This window comes from Gossypium arboreum, chromosome 10 (genome assembly GCF_025698485.1).
Source record: "Gossypium arboreum isolate Shixiya-1 chromosome 10, ASM2569848v2, whole genome shotgun sequence".
NCBI classification, from domain to species: Eukaryota; Viridiplantae; Streptophyta; class Magnoliopsida; order Malvales; family Malvaceae; genus Gossypium; species Gossypium arboreum.
Window position 1 is genome coordinate 106,521,641 of NC_069079.1, and position 13,981 is coordinate 106,535,621.

General features: G+C 39.4%; 1 non-coding gene across 1 annotated transcript; it reads left to right on the forward strand.

Moving 5' to 3' along the window:
• The first annotated feature begins 12,667 nt into the window (after positions 1–12,667).
• LOC128283316 (small nucleolar RNA R71) lies at positions 12,668–12,774 on the forward strand. The gene has a single exon (XR_008273658.1). It is a non-coding gene; the product is annotated as a small nucleolar RNA R71 (small nucleolar RNA).
• Positions 12,775–13,981: the final 1,207 nt, after the last annotated feature.

Here is a 13,981-nt window from a genome sequence, read left to right on the forward strand (position 1 = left end):
TGTGACTGCATAACACTTAATTAATTTATTAAGGACGGTGCACAAGTCATAGGGTTAAGGTGTGGCAACGAGTATGTGCATGTCTAGGATTGGATCAAGGGACAGCTTGGTACTTAAGCAGTCTTAATGATCCACCTCCTATTCTCTAGAATCCTACTTGGTACATAGTATTCATTCATCTTAGCTCACGAGATTTGTTAACGGGCAAAGGTGAGTAAAAACCGTAATAAAAGGAAAATTACCAAAATACCCCTATGCAATGAGTGTAAGATTTATAATTGCTACATGTATATCTGTTGCATTCATATGATATTCTGTTTAGGATGCATATGGGTTGGGAATTATGGAACGGAAGAAGTATATAAGGGTCGCATGGTTGCTTTACAATCGTGGATCCATCGATGGCTTTTAAAGCCCAATATGTGATTGGCAGCTTGCTGCAATGAAGGTAGTTCCTCAACCGGGCTACCATTAGAGTGTATCAGATGGGTGGGTCGATATTTATATCCCCACATGATGTGTACCGGGAGACGGAGTTAGTGTGTAGTGGAGGGATTATTGGGGTGGGTTGCATTGTATTGCATTGCATGTATGTTGTATGGTGAATGATGTTTGCTTGTTACTTGTCGAGGGTTGTACACACTAAGTTTGTAAAAACTCACCCCCTTCTTTTATTTCTCTCAGGTGATGCTCAGTAGGAGGTTCGATGTCTGGAGGGACTCTGGGTGGCCAGCTAGCAAGACAATTTGGATTTGTTTTAAAAGTATTTAAGTTACTCGTTTATTAAGAAATTTTCATTTAGTATGGATTGTAATAAGGCCTCCCCCTTTTATTATTGTTTGGATTATTAAATTTGTGCGTTGTGATTATAAGAATTGGAACATGGATTTTCTAAGCTATAGTTCTCTTTTAGTACTATGTTTCTGCAACTAAAGTTTTAAGCAAAGCTTCGCAACAGAAAAAGGATTTTTACCATGTATTTAAGATGTTACTTTTTAAGGAAGGGTTTCAATGAAAACAAGGTTTTCGTTAAAACACTTCAATGTGGCACGCCAGATTCGGCCATAATGTCTGGGCCAGGTTTGAGGTGTTACAGGATTATTTTGAGATCGAGGAATATTACCCATGTAATTTAACTGCTCGTTCTCCATATTGTGGCCATAGGGTGGGTATTCTGGATTGCTTGATCCGCCTCCACTTGCTTCGCTGTGACAGCCTTAAAACGACCCTAGTCGGAATGTGGTTTCGGGACCACAAAACCGAGGCATAAAAAAAATTTGATATTTATTTTGATGCCTATAATATGTGTTAACTCATGTGTGACATTTTGATGCTTTAATTTAGAGTTATAAATGTGAATTTCACTAGAAAGGACCTAGTAGAAAACTTTGAAAGTATGATGGGGAAATGTATGATGACTAATTAAAGCATGCATGCAAAACAATGGCCTTGCATGTCAAATACCCCCTTTTACAAGTGATGGCCGGCCATGACAAGGAGTATGGGCTAAACATGTCATGAAACATGTTTTGTTGGTACATTAGGGGAAACAATAAACAAATAAGCATGGGTAGTAAAGAAAAAAAATGTGTGTGTGTGAGTGAAACCCCCATTGCAGTACATGGAAGAAAAGAAAAGAAAAAATTTTGCTCATCCATTTCATTCTCTCTTGACCGAAAATACTAGAGGGAAGGGAGGAATTTTGCTTCATGCTTGGGTTGGAAGAGGATTAGGAAGAGGTTTGGCTATATTTGCATCAAGATTAAGGTATGTTTGATGTTGTGCCATGAGATTCATGCATGTTTTTGGTTGTTAACTTGATGTTCTTATTAGCCCATGGTTCAAATCTTTGTTATATCATGGGGATGGTATTTGGCCAAGGTGGATTTTGAGTTAATGCCATTGCATGTTAAATATGAAGCTTGATGATGATACATGTGATGGTGGATTGAGGACTCTTAGATTTTCTTTGAGCATTTTTGAATGATATACTAAGTTCTTTGTGTAATCATGACCAAAATTATGGTATTGTGATGTATTCGGCCATGGTGCATCCCCAAGTGTGATATATGCTCTTTGCATGGAGAGTAAGATTTGTGTTTCGAAATCATGTTCATGTTTAGTTACAATCAACTTGAGATTCGGCTCTAGCATACATATATGTATATATGTTTGAGCATGATGTATTGGTATGACGATATACTATCTTAAGGTATATACTTACTTATGATGATGTTTTGGTTATGAAGGAAATGATAGATGTGTATTGAGTTACAATATAGAAAGGTATTAGTTAGTAAAATGTATGTTGTTTTTGTGTGGTAATAAGTGCATAAATGGCCTCAACATGGACATGCATATTCGGCCACATGAAGGGAAATTGGTGAGCATGTATTCGGTTAGAGGCAACCATATTGAAGCCTTATCTTGGCTTAGATTGTTGACTAAATGGGTAATAAATGAGGATGGTTGCCGAATTTACAAACATACATATGCATGTGTAATTGAATTATGAATGTTTAGCGAGATGGTTAAACTAGTTGATTTATTGATTAAGCTCAAGGAGTTAAAGAAGGAGAATCAAGCAAGGGAAAGGCGAAGGTCATCGAGTAGCCGACTTGGACTATTTTACCCAACACAAGGTAAGTCATTAAGCATATATTTGATATTGCTTAAATGATTGTAATATCTATGCAATTGTGTTTAATGAGATGAAATATATACAAATGTATGTGTATGAAAAGATGATAATGTTGAACGAAAAGAGATAGTGAAATGTGTAGGAAGTTTGCTTGGCACTAAGTGTGCGAGAAATAGATGTGTACGGTGATTTAGATTGGCACCGAGTGTGCGAGCTTGTAATGTACGGCACTAAGTGTGCGAGTTTGGACTATATGGCACTATGTGTGCGAGCTTGAATCATATGGCACTAAGTGTGCGTGATTGAGTATTAAGCACTATGTGTGCGAACTCTACACATATCTCCGATTGAACATTTATATGGAGGCGTGACTTTATCGAGATGAGTATGGACAGCGGAAAGAGTAAGTACCTTGAGTTCATGGCTAATAGATACTATGTTCATGCTCGGGTGGAGTTGGTAAGATTTAAATCTATGTGATGATTTCAATTGCATTCCGTAAATAAGGTATCGTGGAATAGATGAAAGTTCATTTGATTGCATGATTGTTGCGGAAATGAAATGATGTATGGAAATTGCTTCAAATATCCTATTGAACAGTATATGAAATGTAAATGTATGACTTGGTATGAGATTGATCCAAAAGATCTAAGGAACTATGGTATAGTTCGGTATGGCTGGAACATTTGGCCTTGTTTCATTATTTCATTTTATGATAATTGTATTAATGGATGGTTGTGGAATGCTTATGACTTATTGAGTTATAAACTCACTCGGTGTTTTCTTGTCACCCATTTTAGGTTCCTTGGGCTCGTCTCCTTTTGGGTGTTCGTAACCGTCAACGAAGTCATCACACCAGCGAGCAATCTTTGGTATTGTCTTCTTAGTCGACTTAGGAGAACATTTGGCATGTATGAGCTATTTTGTTTTGTTAAATTTTGGGTTGTAAACTTTAAGCCATGTGAAAATGGCCTATGTGGTCGTTTGAGTGGGATGCTAGAATCTATAGCCACGAGTCTTAGAAACCTTAATTTTGATAAGGTGGCCATAATTTGTGTCACGTATGATGGATGAGTAGTAAGGCTAAGGAAGGATTCATGAAATTGGCATAGTCTCTGCAGTAACTGTTGCGGACAGCAGCAGTGATATGAGATCGAAAAATCACTAAAATAGTAGAAGTGGAATTAATAGCTAAAAAATTACGTACTCGAAGCTTGATGGGTCTATTTTCATATGGATGAAACAAAACGACCATATGAGCTGTATTTTAAGAGATATTAAAGTTCTCGTGAAACAGGGCCAGAACGGTTTCTGGATCCCCTGTTCCGACTTTGGAAACTCATTGTAAATTAACCAGAGATAATTAGGAGTCATGCCATATATTTGTAGATTCCTCTCTGAGTCTAGTTTCTATAGAAACAAACGGCATCAGTATTGAAGCCCTGTACAGGGAGATATCCAATTCGTAACGCACAAAGGTCAGTGTAGTCGATCCCTGCAACAAGGGAGACTTTAACTAATAAACTGTACTAATTGGCTCGACCAAAAATTCTAGAAAAAAGTATGTAGATGGAAATATGAGTCTAGTTTCAGGGAAAAATTACGAAACTGATTTTCGAGTTGTAAAACTCAAGATATGATTTTTGAAGCGACTAGTACACAGATTGGCAGCTTGTCTGGGAAATTCTCAATAAGTGGTTTGAAGTCTGTTAAAACCTCGTGTTCGACTCCCATGACGGTCTCGGGTTCGGGTGTTACAATTTTATTGGTATCGAGCTATGGTTTAGTCGGTTCTAGGACTACCGTAGCGCGTGTGAGTCTAGCTATACATGCCAAAGTGTTAGTGCTTAAAATGTGATGACTTGACGGTTGAAATTTTTGTTTTGATTTGCAAATGGAACCCGGGGTAGAGACCCTTGGCGGATGACGTTGAAAGTGTAGCGGCTGCTCCTGCGCAAGGGACACCGCTGTTGAGCCTCGGTCATCCGCGAATAATCAAGATGAAGGGCGAAACAAGCCTTCTTCACCATGATGAATGAATGGGTCGCATAATATGCCCGAACCAATCCTACTGTCCAACCATTCCCAAATTTAAATAATCCACCCCAAGAGCCCGTAATGCCATCGATTGTTGATCCTGTGAGGCTGAGTAAACCACCGTGGACTTGATTAGGAAGCGTGGGGCCGAGGAGTTTAAGGCCATAGTTACCGACGATGCCGAAAGGGTGAGTTCGCTTGATAACACCATTAGAGTGTTTGATGAACTGTCATGCACACCGATGAATGTCTTAAGTGTGCTATATCCTTGTTATGAGACTCACCTACTATTGGTGGAGGACCTTAATTTCCATAGTCCCAAAGGAACAAGTTACTTGGGATTTCTTCCAAACGAATTTCAAAGAAATACATTAGTCAACGGTTCATCGATCAAAAGCGTAAGGAATTCTTGGAGCTCAAGCAAGGTCGTATGATTAAGATCTCGAATCTGAACATGAGTTCGTAAGACTTAGTCGGTATGCTCGGGAGTGTGTGGCTGATGAGGTTGCTATGTGCAAAAGATTTGACGAGGGATTGAATGAAGAGTTAAAGCTACTGGTGGGTATTTTGGAGATAAAAGAATTTGTAACACTAGTTGAACGAGCCTGCAAGGCGGAAGAGCTCGGAAGGGAGAAGAGGAAGGCTGAATTTGAAGCTAGAGATTATCGTAAAAGATCGACGGGCAAGGCTCCATTTTCGACTGTAAAGAAGTTCAGAGAGGACACAAATAAGTCGAGGGCGACTGCAGGGATTTCCATTAGAGCACGACCATCGATGGACTCACGAGCTACCTCGGTAGCTAGTGTGGGCAATAATCGTCAAGAAAATCCCAAATGCCCCCAATGTGGAAGACGACACATAGGTGAATGTTGGGGTAAGTCTGTTAATAGGGCCTGTTATGGATGTGGTTCGAGGGACCACTTCATTAGAGATTGCACGGAACTAGATGAGAAGAATAAGATGCAAGGTGCAAGATCTAGTGGGACGACGGCTAGAGGTAGACCCCCGAGGATTTCAGGAGGTAGGGGTGGTAATCAGAGAGGGGTCTCTGATACGGTTGTTCGATCCGAGACTCGTGCTCCTGCTAGAGCATATGCTATCCGCGCACGAGAGGAGGCATCCTCCCCTGACGTTATCACTGGTACTTTCACTCTCTTTGGTACTAGTGTGATTGCATTGATTGACCCTGGCTCTACTCATTCATATGTATGTGAAACCTTAGCATCCAGTAAGACTCTACCTTTTGAGTCTACTGAGTTCGTAATTCGGGTGTCAAATCCCTTGGGTCGTTACGTGCTAGTCGACAAAGTGTGTAAGAAATGCCCCCTAGTCATTCGAGGTTCCTGTTTTCCGGCGGACTTGATGCTTTTGCCGTTCGATGAATTTGATGTTATTCTTGGGTTGGATTGGTTGACCGTGCATGATGCGGTTGTGAATTGCAAAAGCAAGACTATTGAATTGAGATGCTAAATAACGAGATGATCCGAGTTGAGTCTACGGACTTGAAGGGGTTGCCACCGTAATATCATCAATGTTGGCCCAGAAATATGTAAGAAAAGGGTGCGAAGCATACCTTGCGTATGTACTTGATGATAAGGAGTTAGAAATAAAACCCGAATCTGTGCCGGTGGTTTGTGAATACCCGGATGTTTTTCCCGAAGAATTACCGGGTTTGCCACCTGTTCGGGAGATAGAGTTTGGTATTGAGCTTGTACCTGGGACCACACCGATTTCGATAGCTCCGTATCGTATGGCACCAATGGAATTAAAGGAGTTGAAAGCTCAGTTGCAAGAGTTGGTGGATAGAGGCTTTGCTCGCCCGATTTTTCACCTTGGGGTGCACCAGTGTTGTTTGTGAAAAAGAAGGACGGAATCATGAGGTTGTGCATCTACTATCGTCAACTTAATAAAGTGACAATAAAGAACAAATATCCGTTACCGCGTATCGATGATTTGTTCGATCAACTGAAGGGAGCCTCAGTGTTTTCAAAAAATAGATTTGAGATCGGGCTATTATGAGTTGCGAATCCGAGATTCGAATATACCCAAAACTGCCTTCAGAACGAGATATGGTCACTACGAATTCTTAGTGATGCCGTTTGGGCTCACTAATGCCCCTGCGGTATTTATGGATTTGATGAATCGGATCTTCAGATCATATTTGGACCAGTTCGTAGTGGTGTTCATTGACGACATCTTGGTCTATTCAAGAGATGAGCCCGAACATGCGGAGCACCTGAGATTAGTGTTGCAAATTTTACGGATAAGCGGTTATATGCTAAGTTCAAGCAAGTGTGAGTTCGGTTAAGAGAGGTTAGCTTCTTGGGTCATGTGGTATCTCAGATCGGTATTCGAGTCTACCGAGTAAAATTTCAACTATACTTAACTGGAAGCCTCCGAGAAATATTATCGAGGTTCGAGCTTTTTGGGACTTGCTTACATTACTACCGACGGTTGGTAAAAGGATTCTCGATGATAGCCACACCCATGACGAAACTGCTTCGAAGGATGTCAAGTTTGAATGGACGGAAAAGTGTCGAAAAGTTTCGTTCAATTGAAAACTCATTTAACGGAAGCTCCAGCTTTAGTGCAAACCGAATCGCAAAGAGTTTGTCATTTATAGTGACGCCTCCTACTTGGGTTAGGGCGTGATTAATGCAAGAAGGTCGAGTTGTGGCTTACGCGTCGAGACAATTAAAGCCACATGAGAAAAATTATCCCACCCATGATCTCGAATTGGCTGCCATCGTATTCGCCTTAAAGATATGGCGACATTACTTATTTGGTTGGAAGTGCCATGTGTATTCGGATCACAAAAGTCTCAAATATTTGATGACTCAAAGAGACTTAAATCTGCGACAAAGATGTTGGCTCGAGTTGTTAAAAGATTACGAGCTTGTCATTGATTATCACCCGGAAAGGCTAATGTGGTTGCGGACGCCTTAAGCGGAAATCACCGCTTGTTTTTACGAGCAATGAATGTACACTTGTCTATTCTACTCGACAATGTGTTAGTAGCTGAATTAAAGGCCAAACCATTGTTGACTCATCAAATTCGTGAAGCTCAGAAAGTTGATGATGAGTTGGTTGTAAAACGGGCTGAGTGTGTTTCGAACAAGGAATCGGAGTTTCATATTGGTGATGACGATTGTTTGAGGTTCAGAAGTCGTCTGTGTGTTCCAAAGAATTCGGAACTTATTTCAATGATTCTGAACGAAGCCCATTGTAGCCGAATGGCAATCCACCCGGGGAGTACGAAGATGTACAACGATTTGAAACGACGGTTTTGGTGGCATGGTATGAAACGAGACATCTCCGACTTTATTTCGAGATGTTTAATATGTCAACAAGTGAAAGCGGAACATTAAGTGCCTTCAGGATTACTTCAGCCGATTACGATACCCGAGTGGAAATGGGATCGAGTCACAATGGACTTTGTGTCCGGACTGCCATTGTCAGCGAGCAAGAAGGATGCGATTTGGGTTGTTGTTGATAGACTGACTAAGTCGGCTCACTTTATCCCCGTGCGTACGGATTTTTCATTAGATAAACTAGCTGAATTGTATGTTTCTCAGATTGTGAGATTACACGGGGTACCGATTTCTGTGGTGTCGGATAGAGATCCGAGGTTCACCTCGCGATTTTGGAAGAGATTGCAAGAAGCTTTAGGTACCAAGTTGCATTTCAAAGACCGCCTTTCACCCCAAACCGATGGTCAATCCGAGCGGATAATTCGGATACTTGAGGATATGTTGAGATGTTGCATCCTCGAGTTCAGTGGTTCATGGGAACGGTACTTACCTTTGATTGAATTCGCTTACAACAATAGTTTTCAATCAAGTATTAAGATGGCGCCTTACGAGGCCTTGTACGAGCGTAAATGCCGTACACCATTGTTTTGGACCGAGCTCGGTGAGAACAAAATTTTTGGAGTGGATTTGATTAAAGATGCTGAATGTAAAGTAAAAGTAATCCGTGAAAATCAAGATAGCCTCCGATCGTCAAGTAAGTCGACGCGGATCTCAAACGAAAAGACATTGAGTATGAAGTGGGAGATAAAGTGTTTCTTAAAGTTTTGCCTTGGAAAAAGATACTCGATTTGGCCAGAAGGCAAATTGAGCCCGAGGCTCATCGGGCCATATGAGATATCCGAACGAGTCGGTCCATTATGTATCGTTTGATTTTGCCCCCGAACTTGAAAAGATTCACGACGTCTTTCATGTTTCGATGCTTCGACGCTATAGGTCGATCCGTCGCACGTAATTAGTCCATCGAGGTTAAAATTCAAGTCGATATGAGTTATGAAGAAGAACCGATTCGTATCCTAGCTCGTGAAGTGAAGGAGTTGCGAAACAAAAGGGTTCCGTTAGTAAAAGTGTTATGGCTCAAACACGGATGGAAGAAGCTACTTGGGAACCCGATAACTCTATGAAGGAGAGATACCCAAACCTATTTACCGGTAAGATTTTCGGGACGAAAATTTCTTAAGTGGGGAGAGTTGTGATGACCTTTAAAACGACCCTAGTCGGAATGTGCTTTCGGGACCACAAAATCGAGGCATAAAAAAATTTGATATTTATTTTGATGCCTATAATATGTGTTAACTCATGTGTGACATTTTGATGCTTTAATTTAGAGTTATAAATGTGAATTTCACTAGAAAGGACCTAGTAGAAAACTTTGAAAGTATGATGGGGAAATGTATGATGACTAATTAAAGCATGCATGCAAAACAATGGCCTTGCATGTCAAATACCCCCTTTTTACAAGTGATGGCCGGCCATGACAAGGAGTATGGGCTAAACATGTCATGAAACATGTTTTGTTGGTGCATTAGGGGGAAACAATAAACAAATAAGCATGGGTAGTAAAGAAAAAAAAATGTGTGTGTGAGTGAAACCCCCCATTGCCGTACATGGAAGAAAAGAAAAGAAAAAATTTTGCTCATCCATTTCATTCTCTCTCACCGAAAATACTAGAGGGAAGGGAGGAATTTTGCTTCATGCTTGGGTTGGAAGAGGATTAGGAAGAGGTTTGGCTATATTTGCATCAAGATTAAGGTATGTTTGATGTTGTGCCATGAGATTCATGCATGTTTTTGGTTGTTAACTTGATGTTCTTATTAGCCCATGGTTCAAATCTTTGTTATATCATGGGGATGGTATTTGGCCAAGGTGGATTTTGAGTTAATGCCATTGCATGTTAAATATGAAGCTTGATGATGATACATGTGATGGTGGATTGAGGACTCTTAGATTTTCTTTGAGCATTTTTGAATGATATACTAAGTTCTTTGTGTAATCATGACCAAAATTATGGTGTTGTGATGTATTCGCCATGGTGTATCCCCAAGTGTGATTTATGCTCTTTGCATGGAGAGTAAGATTTGTGTTTCAAATCATGTTCATGTTTAGTTACAATCAACTTGAGATTCGGCTCTAGCATACATATATGTATATATGTTTGAGCATGATGTATTGGTATGACGTATATACTATCTTAAGGTATATACTTACTTATGATGATGTTTTGGTTATGAAGGAAATGATAGATGTGTATTGAGTTACAATATGGAAAGGTATTAGTTAGTAAAATGTATGCTGTTTTTGTGTGGTAATAAGTGCATAAATGGCCTCAACATGGACATGCATATTCGGCCACATGAAGGGAAATTGGTGAGCATGTATTCGGTTAGAGGCAACCATATTGAAGCCTTATCTTGGCTTAGATTGTTGACTAAATGGGTAATAAGTGAGGATGGTTGCGAATATACAAACATACATATGCATGTGTAATTGAATTATGAATGTTTAGCGAGATGGTTAAACTAGTTGATTTATTGATTAAGCTCAAGGAGTTAAAGAAGGAGAATCAAGCAAGGGAAAGGCGAAGGTCATCGAGTAGCCGACTTGGACTATTTTACCCAACACAGGTAAGTCATTAAGCATATATTTGATATTGCTTAAATGATTGTAATATCTATGCAATTGTGTTTAATGAGATGAAATATATACAAATGTATGTGTATGAAAAGATGATAATGTTGAACGTAAAAGAGATAGTGAAATGTGTAGGAAGTTTGCTTCGCACTAAGTGTGCGAGAAATAGATGTGTACGGTGATTTAGATTGGCACCGAGTGTGCGAGCTTGTAATGTACGGCACTAAGTGTGCGAGTTTGGACTATATGGCACTATGTGTGCGGGCTTGAATCATATGGCACTAAGTGTGCGTGATTGAGTATTAAGCACTATGTGTGCGAACTCTACACATATCTCCGATTGAACATTTATATGGAGGCGTGACTTTATCGAGATGAGTATGGACAGCGGAAAGAGTAAGTACCTTGAGTTCATGGCTAATAGATGCTATGTTCATGCTCGGGTGGAGTTGGTAAGATTTAAATCTATGTGATGATTTCAATTGCATTCCGTAAATAAGGTATCCTGGAATAGATGAAAGTTCATTTGATTGCATGATTGTTATGAAATGAAATGATGTATGGAAATTGCTTCAAATATCCTATTGAACAGATATGAAATGTAAATGTATGACTTGGTATGAGATTGATCCGAAGATCTAAGGAACTATGGTATAGTTCGGTATGGTGGAACATTTGGCCTTGTTTCATTATTTCATTTTATGATAATTGTATTAATGGATGGTTGTGGAATGCTTATGACTTCTCGAGTTATAAACTCACTCGGTGTTTTCTTGTCACCCATTTTAGGTTCCTTGGGCTCGTCTCCTTTGGGTGTTCAGAATCACAACGAAGTCATCACACCGTGAGCAATCTTTGGTATTGTCTTCTTAGTCGACTTAGGAGAACATTTGGCATGTATGAGCTATTTTGTTTTGTTAAATTTTGGGTTGTAAACTTTAAGCCATGTGAAAATGGCCTATGTGGTCGTTTGAGTGGGATGCTAGAATCTATAGCCACGAGTCTTAGAAACCTTAATTTTGATAAGGTGGCCATAATTTGTGTCACGTATGATGGATGAGTAGTAAGGCTAAGGAAGGATTCATGAAATTGGCATAGTTCATCGCAGTAACTGTTGCGGACAGCAGCAGTGATATGAGATCGAAAAATCACTAAAAATAGTAGAAGTGGAATTAATAGCTAAAAAAATTACGTACTCGAAGCTTGATGGGTCTATTTTCATATGGATGAAACAAAACGACCATATAAGCTGTATTTTAAGAGATATTAAAGTTCTCGTGAAACAGGGCCAGAACGGTTTCTGGATCCCCTGTTCCGACTTTGGAAACTCATTTTAAATTAACCAGAGATAATTAGGAGTCATGCCATATATTTGTAGATTCCTCTCTGAGTCTAGTTTCTATAGAAACAAACGGCATCAGTATTGAAGCCCTGTACAGGGCGATATCCAATTCGTAACGCACAAAGGTCAGTGTAGTCGATCCCTGCAACAGGGGAGACTTTAACTAATAAACTGTACTAATTGGCTCGACCAAAAATTCTAGAAAAAAGTCTGTAGATGGACATATGAGTCTAGTTTCATGGAAAAATTACGAAACTGATTTTCGAGTTGTAAAACTCAAGATATGATTTTTGAAGCGACTAGTACACAGATTGGCAGCTTGTCTGGGAAATTCTCAATAAGTGGTTTGAAGTCTGTTAAAACCTCGTGTTCGACTCCGGTGACGGTCTCGGGTTCGGGGTGTTACATTCGCACTGCATTACTGGGTAAATCTATGATGAACTAAGAAAACCATCAATTTTCTTATTTAAGAGTTCTACCTGATTAGAGAGCATGGTGACCGAATCGACGTTATAAACGTTGACTACTTTTGTTGGCTTTGTCTTCATGACCTGCCACTAATAATTATTCAGTGACGTCTCTTCTATAAATTCATAAGCATCTTCAGGTGTCTTATTATTGATAGTCCCACCAGCGGCTGCGTCAACCATTTGTCGAGTCGAATGATTCAGGCCATTGTGAAATGTTTGAACCTGTAGCCAAAGTGGTAACCCATGGTGAGGGCATCTTCTAAAGAGGTCCTTGTATCTCTCCCATGCATCGTAGAGTGTTTCTAAATCCATCTACACAAAAGAAGAGACATCATTACGTAATTTAGACGTTTTAGCTGGCGAAAAATATTGTAATAAAAACTTTTCGGTCATTTGTTTCCAAGTAGTGATTGACCATCGGGGTAACGAATTCAACCACAGTTTAGCTTTGTTTCTCAATGAAAAAGGGAATAATCGAAGGCAAATGGCGTCATCAGAAATGCCATTAATTTTGAATGTATCACATAGTTCCAAAAAGTTTGCCAAGTGAGAGTTGGGATCTTCGTCCTGCAAACCATCAAACTGAACAAATTACTGTATCATTTGAATTGTGCTAGGTTTCAGTTCAAAAGTATTTGCAGCTACAGCAGGTCTAAATATGCTCAATTTAGTTCCTGTTAAAGAAGGTTTAGCATAATCATACATAGTGCGCAGAGCAGGATTCTGATTAACAACAATCGTAGGAGGTAGCGGATTTTTTTGGTTTTCAGCCATCTTCTCGATTGTGGTTGAAGTATCGCCCTCTTGCTTTTCCTCTGTGTATCGTAAGCTTTGCCTTATTTCTCTTCGGCTTCTGCAAACTAAACTCACTATCAAACAGTAATGGTCTCGACGGGTTTCTTCTAGTCATACACTACAAAAACCTGCCATGAACAAATAAAAGAAAAATTAGAAAAGAAAATAAAAATTTAAATTGCAAATAAAGTAGAATCGCTAAAGTAATAAAAATCGAGTGTTCCTAATATCCTAGTTCCCCGACAACGGCGCCAAAAACTTGATACGTGATATTCGCGATAGGTTTTAAAAATTTATAATTAATTGTTCTTGAAACTAACTATTATCATGATGAAGGCAAGTGTACCTATCGAATAGTAGTATAGCTTTAGCAAGACTGAATTGTTAAACCCAAAGGAACCAATAGTACTAGTAATTACTTTCTTTTTATTATCTAGCCTAAAAATTAAGGGATTTGTTTATTAAAAATAATTAACTAAACTAAGAGTGCACAGAGAGAAATTGAGGAAAAGCTTTTGGGAAAATTTGATTGATAAAGACAATACCCAAGGAAAAATCCACCTAGACTTCATTTGTTATTTGACTCTGAATCAGACGATTTATTCATTTGACTTGACCTGTAGAAATTCCTAAGTTATATTATTATCTCTCTCGAGACTAATAACGTCTAACCCTAGGTTGATTAATTGAAATCTCTTTCTAATTAACGTCCTAGTGTTGCATTAACTCGATCTATGGATTCCCTTATTAGGTTTCA